The sequence below is a fragment of the Aquarana catesbeiana genome, linkage group LG02 (assembly GCF_042186555.1).
Source record: "Aquarana catesbeiana isolate 2022-GZ linkage group LG02, ASM4218655v1, whole genome shotgun sequence".
Classification (NCBI taxonomy): domain Eukaryota; kingdom Metazoa; phylum Chordata; class Amphibia; order Anura; family Ranidae; genus Aquarana; species Aquarana catesbeiana.
The window spans coordinates 771,373,699-771,384,692 of NC_133325.1; the positions used below are offsets into that span (position 1 = coordinate 771,373,699).

At 44.9% G+C, this 10,994-nt stretch overlaps 1 protein-coding gene across 1 annotated transcript in view; it reads right to left on the reverse strand.

Annotated features, from left to right (window-relative positions):
* Positions 1–1,312, reverse strand: part of LOC141129346 (OX-2 membrane glycoprotein-like) — a 35,591-nt gene extending 34,279 nt beyond the window's left edge. Inside the window, exon 1 of the mRNA XM_073617322.1 lies at positions 1,205–1,312. The gene's annotated coding sequence lies outside the window, so the exon portion shown is untranslated. The remainder of the gene's footprint in view (positions 1–1,204) is intronic.
* Between the last annotated feature and the right edge of the window lie 9,682 nt (positions 1,313–10,994).

Here is a 10,994-nt window from a genome sequence, read left to right on the forward strand (position 1 = left end):
CAGGGACCCTGCACAGCCACCGGGACCCTGCACAGCCACCTGGGACCCCGCACAGGGACCCCACACAACCACCAGGGACCCCGCACAGCCACCCGGGACCCCGCACAGGGACCCCACACAACCACCAGGGACCCTGCACAGCCACCCGGGACCCCGCACAGGGACCCCACACAACCACCAGGGACCCCGCACAGCCACCCGGGACCCCGCACAGGGACCCCACACAACCACCAGGGACCCCGCACAGCCACCAGGGACCTCGCACAGGGACCCCACACAACCACCGGGGACCCTGCACAGCCACCCGGGACCCCGCACAGGGACCCCACACAACCACCAGGGACCCGCGCAGCCACCAGGGACCCCGCACAGCCACCAGAAACCCCGCACAGCCACCAGAGACCCTGCACAGCCACCAGGGACCCCGCACAGCCACCAGGGACCCCGTACAGCCACCAGGGACCCCGCACAGCCACCAGGGACCCCGCACAGCCACCAGGGACCTCGCACAACCACCAGGGACCCTGCACAGCCACCAGGGACCTCGCACAACCACCAGGGACCCTGCACAGCCACCCGGGACCCCGCACAGGGACCCCACACAACCACCAGGGACCCCGCACAGCCACCAGGGACCTCGCACAGGGACCCCACACAACCACCAGGGACCCCGCACAGCCACCAGGGACCTCGCACAGGGACCCCACACAACCACCGGGGACCCTGCACAGCCACCCGGGACCCCGCACAGGGACCCCACACAACCACCAGGGACCCGCGCAGCCACCAGGGACCCCGCACAGCCACCAGAAACCCCGCACAGCCACCAGAGACCCTGCACAGCCACCAGGGACCCCGCACAGCCACCAGGGACCCCGTACAGCCACCAGGGACCCCGCACAGCCACCAGGGACCTCGCACAACCACCAGGGACCCCGCACCGCCACCAGGGACCCAGGACCCCACACAGGGACACTGCACAGCCACCAGGGGCCCAGAATAGCCACTTGAGAAGGAAGGGGTGGGACAATTTTAGATGGAGAGGGGCGCCTGTATTTAGTCTTGCCTGGGGCAGCACAACACCAAAATACCCCACTGCATACACAAATCTGTACACACACACACGGCTCTGGCCCCTCTCTGTACACAAACAGCCCCCCTCCCTTTTCCTCACAGCCCCTACTTGTAAAGAAGATCTTCCTACCTAGTCCCAGGTCGTTTTCACATAGCCGACATGTTGCTGAGAAGCTCAGTACAAATCACACGAACAGTGAACATGCACATAGTAGCCAGAGGTGGCAGTAAAGAGCTCGATGTCGGAGCTCAGTGTCAGTGACACAAGAACAGCAGAAGCTGGGAGATCGTTTGTGTAGTGAACAGCGTGGCTCACCTCCACCCACCCGTCCTGTCTTCTTCTGGCCTGGGCGGGCCCTTTGGGCCCCGGGGGCCCCTTACACTTGTGACGGTGTTCTGCCGAGAAAGTTCCGCTCGGCGTATAAGTTCCCCCCTCTACTGCGCCTGCGCAGTAGGTATCGGCGGAAATAGCCGAAGCAGAACAGCTGAAAATCAGCTGTACCCGGCGCCTGTAAGAGGGCCCCTCGCGGGCTCGCTTCGCTTGCCACGCTTCGGGCACGGCCTCGCTGCGCTCGGCACTTTTAGATTCCCCCTCTAGCTCCACTTGGATGGTGGGGAAGGAACCTGGACCCAGAGCGCAGGCGCCGTGTACAGCTGATTGAAGCATTTGAGCTTCGGCTATCTCCGGCGGCTGAGAGTAGTATGTACTGCGCAGGGGGGGAACTTATCCGCCGAGGGAACATTCTCGGCAAGACACCGGCTGTACCCCCCTGATGGCGGCCCTGGTTGTTGATAAACATAGCCTGCTGCTTTTTTTTTTTTGTGAGCTGGGAACTGCTCTACACTTTCTACATGAATCATGGAGATGCTGGATTAAGATCGTGTGGGGGGGTTGAATTGAGATCACAATCTTTAAATGATTAATCGTGCAGCTCTAATATTTAGTAATGGGTGGATTGAAGGCAGGTTTGCCTGCAGGGAGCCCTCTTCTCTTTAAAGGCACAGGGGCGCTCTGGACACCCAGCATATAGCACAATGGCAGCTTATTCTCACTCTGCATACCTAGATGGGTTCTCACATCCATAAGGTCGCACACCCCTTCCATGGATCTAAAATCAACTTTATTTTTCCAGCACTTGGACACTCTACCTAGATCCTCACATTTCACCTCCTAGTGGAGTATAATTGTAGAGTGAAACACATCGGGGGAGGATGAACCTGCTTGGCTGTGACGTATCCCAGAGACATAGGCACTCGTGGCTGGAAGTCATCATTGGAAGTCTTGGGAGCTTTATGACATCCATTGTGAGTAGCGATGACCTCCACACCCAAATTCATCAGAACTCAAAGTTACATCATGAGGAGGCACTTGATGAAGTGAAACCCGTTAGAGAAGTTTCATTTCTCAGTAAACACTTTGTGAAACAATGTATCTAACCAGCCGCAAGTATTAATAATAACCTAAATAAGACCCATTTATCTAGCACAAGTAGGAGGAGGGAAAATGTCATTAGAGCTATTTTTTAACCACTTCCTGACCAGTGTGTTTTTTGCCATTCAGCACTGCGTCGCTGTAACTGACAATTGTGCGGTCGTGCGACATGGCTCCCAAACAAAGTTGACGTCCTTTTTTTCCTCACAAATAGAGCTTTCTTTTTGTGGTATTTGATCACCTCTGCGGTTTTTATTTTTTGCGCTTTAAACAAAAAAATAGCGACAATTTTGAAAAAACCCATTATTTTTTTACTTTTTGCTATAATAAATATCCCCAAAAAATATTTAAAAAAACATTTTTTTTCCTTAGTTTAGGCCGATACGTATTCTTCTACATATTTTTAGTAAAAAAAAATAAATTGCAATAAGTGTTTATTGATTGGTTTGCGCAAAAGTTATAGCGTTTACAAAATAGGGGATAGTTTTATGGCATTTTTATTATTTTTTTTTTTACTAGTAATGGCGGCGATCAGAGATTTTTATTGTGACTGCGACATTATGGGTGACACGTCGGACATTTTTGACACATTTTTGGGACCATTGTCATTTATACAGCAATCAGTGCTACACAAATGCACTGATTCCTGTGTAAATGAAACTGGCAGTGAAGGGGTTGACCACTAGGGGGCTAGGGAGGGCTTAAGTATATCTAGGGGAGTGTTACTAACTGTGGGGGGGCGTGGCTACGTGTGACACTTCACTGATCTCTGCTCCTGATCACAGGGAACAGAGATCAGTGACACTGTCACTAGGCAGAATGGGGAGATGCTTGTTTACATTAACATCTCCCCGTTCGTCCTCTCCGTGAGGCGATCGCGGGTATTCCCGCGGCGATCGAGTCCTCGACCCGACTCACGGAGCTACCGGCTGGCGCGCACGCAATGGCATGGCGGCAAATTCAAAGGGACGTACGGGTACGTCCATTTGTCCAGCCGTACCATTCTGCCGACGTACATCGGCGTGCGCCGGTCGGGAGCCGGTTAAAAGGTTCCAAAAGGCAAAACCTTTTGAAACTGCTACTAAAGTGTTACTAAACCAAGGACCCTGCATTCACTATATCTGGTCTCCCACAGCACGCACAACATGGAAATGCAAGTTTTTTAGTAAATTTTTGTGCGAGTGAGGGGGGTAGGTTTGTTTGGCGCCCCCCCCCCCCCCCAAAAAAAATAAAAAATATTGAGCACCAGCCACCAGTGTATAATCTGCTAAATACCATTTCTCATCAGCAGGATATAGCTGTCTTGTGACTTCTATCAGTGTCTGGTTAAAACTTGTAGGAGGAGTTTCCATACTGCACTAGTTGTCCTATCAGGATCCAGGACCCCTGACCCTCTGTCTGGACAGTGCTGATTGGCCCTGTGCTGATCACATGCACTCTCCCAAGAAAAAAAAAAAAAACTCTCTAGCAATACACACCAAACTGAGCATGTGCAGCCTGACTCCAGTAACTCTTATTCGGACTTGTTTTGGAGTCCGTGGAAGAAGAGGAGGATCTGTGCCTACAGGATCAAACAGCCTTTTTACACAATACAGAGGATAAACCCCTTAGGTTTCACAGTGAGTATAACAAGCATGCTTTACTACATATACAGTCTGATTATACTGTTGTGGGTTTAGTAAAACTTTAACTGGCATGACTCAGAGTATCTCCGATACACTCAATAAAATGCAAATACTTACTGTAAATCGGGTGCCATAGTCCTATGACATATTCATTTCATTTTGATTTTAAATGTATTTTTTAAATAACTTTGTGCTAAAGAGATTACTGGAATTTCTAAAAAGAGAACAAACTTTCTCTGTTGATTTGAAAATAACTTTCTCGTTATTTATGTAACTGAATTGTAAATTGTTCCTTTTTTTTTGGACAGTTGAGCATTCATTTATTGTTACTGCACTAAGAATGATTTAATTTACATTTTAAAGCGGAACTAAAGTAATTGGGAAAAAAAATGCTAGGCGGTAGTTTTATCACAATATACAACAAAAGTATGTTCCTAATAAAAAGAGGAAACAATGTTGCTTATTTCGATGAAAATCAACCCGAAATAAAACAGTTATTCAAGCAGCGACCCTCCTGTGAGATATAAACACAAGTCACATACTAGAGCTGCACGATTCTGGCCAAAATGAGAATCGCAATTTTTTTACTTAGAATAAAAAGAACCCGATTCTCGCGATGTAAAATCTTTCACATTAGAAAAAAAAAAGAAATTGGGCTAACTTTACTGGTTATTATTTTTTTAATTCATTAAAGTGTAATTTTTTTTCCCCAAAAATTGCATTTGAACGACTGCCGCGCAAATACAATGTGACATAAAATATTGCAATAAAGCATCACCTGGATGGTCTTCACCTCTGGCTCTGATGAGATGTTGTTTAAACGGCAACGAAAGGCTCTGGTTGGGCGTGTCGCCACAAGCGTTGCTGACCTTCCGTGATAGAAGGTCCCATTGAGCTGGTAAGCCGGCATTTTGGCTGGATACAGGTGGTGGTGCTCCACTCAAGATCTCACTCTTGGCGATGGATATTCTTGGTTCAAAAAGTTTTACCGTTTATCATTAATATGCAGTCTTTGGGCTCCAGTGCATAGGCTTCACCTGGGTCACTAGTCTGCTGCAGGCAGAAGGAAACATTTCCTCAGTCTCCTCTCCCCTAGGGATCAGGCTGCAACATGGTAACTTTGCAGTAAGGTACAAGGTCAGACATTTGTGAACACCAAAAACTGCGAAGGCCAAAAACTGCATGGGCACTGGAATTTACTGAGACGGCATCTCAGTCCAGGAATTAATTGATGACCCCTACTGATGCCAGAACAAAGATGGAAAGGAACACAGATGAAGGCATTGTGAAGAGGAGCACTGTGATCTCTTAGAGAGGTAATACATACCAAAAAATGTTATGCCGCGTACACACGATCGGAAATTCAGCCAGCAAAAGACCGATGAGAGCTTTTGGTCGGAAAATGCGACCGTGTGTACGCTCCATTGGACTTTTACTGGCCGAATTCCCGCCAGCAAAAGATTGAGAGCAGGTTCTCAATTTTCCGTCCGGAAAAAGTTTCGATCGGAAATTCCGTTCGTCTGTACCAATTGCGACACGCAAAATTCCTACGCATGCTCGGAAACAATTTGACGCATGCTCGGAAGCATTGAACTTCATTTTCTCGGCTCGTCGTAGTGTTGTAGCGAACTTTTGTGTGACCGTGTGTATGCAAGGCAAAGCTTGAGTGGAATTCCATCAGAAAATCCAAGTGTTTTCAGACGGAAAATCCGCTGGTGTGTACGGGGCATTACACTTACACATTTCTTAGATGTTTAAAATTTTGCTGAAGGAAAGTGACACATATCCGCACACCTACAAAACTTCCCGTAGTCTGTGTTATATAATTAACCTGTATTGTAAGCGCCATCTACTGGCCAAAATTATTTTTTTTCCCCTTAATAGGATATTTAAAGTGGAACTAATCTCAACCTCTTTATAATTTATCCCTCACCCTCCCTCTTAAATAAAATCTAATTTTTTTTTATTACATTTTTAACATTGTTTTATTTATTTTCATCCTGGAAAACAGCACTTCTGGGTTTCTTGCCTAGGTCGGGCCCCACTGCCTCCTAGGATAGCCCTGTGAAAGCTTTCCCAGAATTCAGTGTGTCACAATGTGGTGTACGAGTGCATGCAAAGTAGACATGAGCACTGCCAAAAAATTTGTTCGTTTTCCTATTTGTTCCATTCGTGTTTTGTTTTGTTTTTTTCCGTTTTTCGGGTCATTCGTTTTGATCGCAATTCGTAAATTCGAAAAATCCAAAAATAAGAAAGAAAATCCAAAAATTCAAAAGAAAGAAAATCCGAAAATTCGAAATTATAACTAATTAACTAATAATAACTATTAGATTATAGTTATTGGAATTTTCTTTCAAATCTGGCTATTAGTGAACGTAACGAATACGAATTCATCTGAAGTTTTGAATTATGCGAAATAACGAATGCCGTATCTAAATGAATAAAACGTAACGAATATTAATAATAACAATAATAATAATGAAAAAACGTTTTATTATTAGTTTTGTTCCATTTGTTTAGATGCGGCACTCGTTATTTTGGGTAATTTGTAACTTCGGATAAATTCGTTACGTTCACTAACAGCCAAATTTGAAAGGAACGAATTTATCTGAAGTTACAAATTATCCGAAATAACGAATGCCATATCTAAACAAATGGAACAGAACGAACTAATAAATAATAAGTTTTTTTTAAATATTATTATTATTTATTATTATTTATTACGTTTCATTCGTTTAGATACGGCATTCCTTATTTAATAACGAAATTCGTAACTTCCGATAGATTCGTATTTGTTACGTTCACTAATAGCCAAATTTGAAAGGAAACTCCAATACCTATCATGTAATAGTTAAGGTAATAATAGTTATTATTTCAGATTTTCAAATTTTTGGGTTTTAGAATTTGCAAATTTGTGAATTTTCAAATATTTGGAAAAATTTGTTAAAACGGGTTTTTGTTCATTCGGATATTTCCGAATTAACCAATTAGTTGAAATTCATTAAAAACCAAATTGGGAAGATTGAAAATGAATTGCACGTCTAATGCAAAGCAGATTTATGTTCTTGTGCATAAACGCCGTCAGGCAGTACAGTGGCAATCTGCAAGAAGCTGGCAGTATTTGTGGGCACAGGCAGAAATCCTGCTTCATGTGCGCATATGCTTTGCCAGTCACTGCCAGGTCCTAGACATCTGGAAGACACCGGTGGCACATATGTGCATGTGGCGCAGTTTTTAAGATGGTGGTGCTAAAGAGGGACGGGTGCCCATTCATTCAGCGGTTTAGTTCCACTTTTAAAACGAATACTGCATTATGGCCACTAGATGGCGCTCATGATCCTACAAGATAATTATATAACACAATATGGCAACTTTTGTTGTGCGTTCCATTCATTCCAGCGAACTTTTTATATTATTATTATACAGGATTTATATAGCGCCAACAGTTTGCGCAGCACTTTACAACATGAAGGCAGACAGTACAGTTACAATACAATTAGATAAAGGAGGAATCAGAGGGCCCTGCTCGTTAGAACTTACAATCTAGAAGATTTTATACATAGATCCCTTAGTATACCTCCCAACTCTGGAACTTGAGAATGAGGGACACCTAGGGATGGAAAAGACATGCGGAGCGCATCGTGACAATAATGGGCGTGGCTTAAATGCGTTGAATTTTGAGGTGGCTTAAAGGGACATGGTTAAATAGAGTCTAAAGCGGTATTAAACCCACAAGCAAACATTTATTATATTTCAGCTTACCAATTCTTAGATGTGATGGCTGCATTCGTTTTCTTTTTCCTTCTTTTTTAGCTTTCTTCTATTTTCACCTGGTGATTTGTTTTTCAAAAGAACAAGCTGTCCTGCAGATGTAGCCATTAGAGAGTTGAGACAAACCATTTACCACTGACAGGGGTGCTTACAATGATCAGCTTTTATTTATTTATATAAGACCTTTATCCTGAAAGAAAAAATATGTTTGCTGCAATTGCTTATAAAGTGTTAGTGTATTTAAATCTTCTAGTCCATCTAACACTCCCCTCCCTCCAGATTGACAATGCTGCTGTTCATAGGTGCCCCCATTGCTCTTTCATCCAGAGTTGTGTCTCACTAATACAGGAGGTGTGTTACTGACCAGATCAACAGGTGAAAATCCTAAAAAAAAATAAACTAATGCAGCCACCACATCTAATGATTACTAAGCTGCAATATATTACATTTTTGATTTTGGGTTTATTACGGCTTTACAGTGGTATATACTGTACACAGTCCGCAGTCCTTGTATCCACAAAATACTCCCTAATTTCTGTGCTATGAGTGAGAGGCCACTGACATAAACCTACACCATGTATACACTCAGATACAGTCACGGGCTGAGGAATACTTAGTCACCCTTTATATCAGAATCTCCCCTTCACATTAAAGTCCCCTCCTTCACACCATGAGTCCCCTCCTTCACACCAGTAGTTCCCCTTTTACATCAGAAGACCCCTTACCACCCTTTCACATCAGAGTCCCCTTTTACAGCAAGAGTCCTCCTTTACATCTGCAATGGCCCTTAAATTTGGGGCCCCTTTCTCATCAGAGTCCCCCTTTAACATCGGTAGTTTACATCTGGAGACCCCATTACATCAGCAGTCTTCCCTTAACATCAAGAGTCCCCCTTTACATCAGGCACTGGGGGGTGTTAGGAGGGGTGATCCAGGGATATGAAATACATAGACAGGGATCCTAAGCCTAGGATGAAGACAGCTATGAGGGAGATAGTGCAGGCTGGATTACAGTATTGCGCTTTGTTTCACTCTTAGCATGTAGATGAATCATGTAAAAGAACATTAAACATCGTTGCACAGTAATCAAGAGGAAAACAAGGGGAATATACAAAGTGATACACTCACATAGACCCAATGGTAAGGCATAAGAAAGCAATCAGCCGCTGCGAGCGTGACTCCTCAAAGCCGCTGCTGCCGTACTGAAGTCTCGTAACGGTAGTGCTCGTCACTAGCTCCTCCCACGCGTTACGTCACAGTCCACGTGACTTTGAAGGCCCCCCTTCTACAGCGAGAGTTTACTGCAGCATCCCGTGGACTGGTAAGAGGGCTATTTGCCCATTGTTGATACTGCTAGCAGGGACTGAGATACTGAAAGAAGGATACCAAGCGTACCCTATCCATAGCGCACCCATACTGCACACTACGTACCACACTTATTCCAAACCTAGAGTAGACTGCACCAATACCAACCCTATACCACACTATACCGAACCTTTACTGCATCTGAACCACAGCCACCTTGCACCTGTTTCTACGCGTGTCATCACGATCATGTGACTTCATCACGTGATTTTCCCTGATGAAGTCACATGATCATGACGACACGCGTAGGAACGTACAGACACCGGAAGTGACGTTTTGTATCAAAAGCTCGCCGCTCGTTTGTTTGTATCCCGTTTTATTTGCTTTTATGTGAGTACCGCAGTATACCCTGCTTCAAAATAAATTAATTGCTTGGACATACTTCACTATTGGGGTTTTTCCTGTCTCTCCTTCTCCCTTTGCTAGCCCATTATATTGCCTTGAGAGGAGGATATATGGCTATATATGACCCAATGAAAGAAAATATATAGAACATCAATATTGGGCTACAGGTAGTTTGGAATCAATGAGGACATATACCCAGAGAGATCGCCTGTAGGACACATCGGATTATCCTTGGCTATCTGTTTTATGCGGTTTACCTTACAGCAGTAAGGAAAGGGGTCATTACACACGTGGATGTAAGTGCACTGAAGATATAACCACCAAAGTCACCTTGTCACTTTTGCTAGATGCAATTTCAGCACTTTAAATCACCAGCACTCTTCTCTGAAGACACCATTCATCTTTATTCATAATCAATTTTTGAACTGTCACTTTATACATTTTTGCTCCACCATAAATGTTTTAAATCTTTTTTTCTGCACCTTATTATGGACATATCCACAGTGTTTTATATATGCAATTTTGCACAGTAAATTTTTTCATTTGCAGTCAATTTATACTGGATTTTATATTTGCTTGTATTTCACTCACTATTGCAATCCATGATATTTGTATATTTATCTGTATGCTTGTGATGCCATACATTTAGCACTTTATGTGATCACATCAACACTTGAATTTTTTGGAGCGCAGCACCATGAATTGGTTTATTTATATTATCTTCTTGGGTTGTGTTTGACCCCTGTCGGTGTTTGCTGCAACCCAATACCTTTTATTTCACATTGTAGGTAGCTCGGGAATACCTTTTGTTTTATTTAGTCTAATGCCACCAAGTGCTCGGCCACCTAGTGGCAGAAGAGAAAAGTACAACAAGGCCAAACTTGGGGAGAAATCGATGGATCTCTAACTACCGTATTTATCGGCGTATAACACACACTTTTTTCCCCTTAAAATCAGGGGAAAGTCGTGGATGCGTGTTATACGCCGATCCCCGCTATCGCTATGTGAATGTCGCGATCGCCGCCGACATTTACATAGCGAGTAGTTTTAAATATGGCGCCACGGAGTTCGGAGGGACTCGGCGGTGCTGAACGAGCGCCGCCGAAATCACAGAGCTGAGATACACATACCCGAGTGTATTTGGCTCTTTCCGGCGCCGCTCACAGTCACACCCAGTCCCGCCCTATGATGGACATAACACAGGTCCAATGGTGGGACTGGGCGTGACTGTGAGCGGCGCCGGAAAGAGCCGAATACACTCGGGTATGTGTATCTCGGCGGCGTTCGTTCAGTTCCGCCGGCGCCGAGTCCCTCCGAACTCCGCGGCGCCATATTTAAAACTACTAGCATGTGTATGGCGGCGGCGGCGGCAGGCGGTAGAAA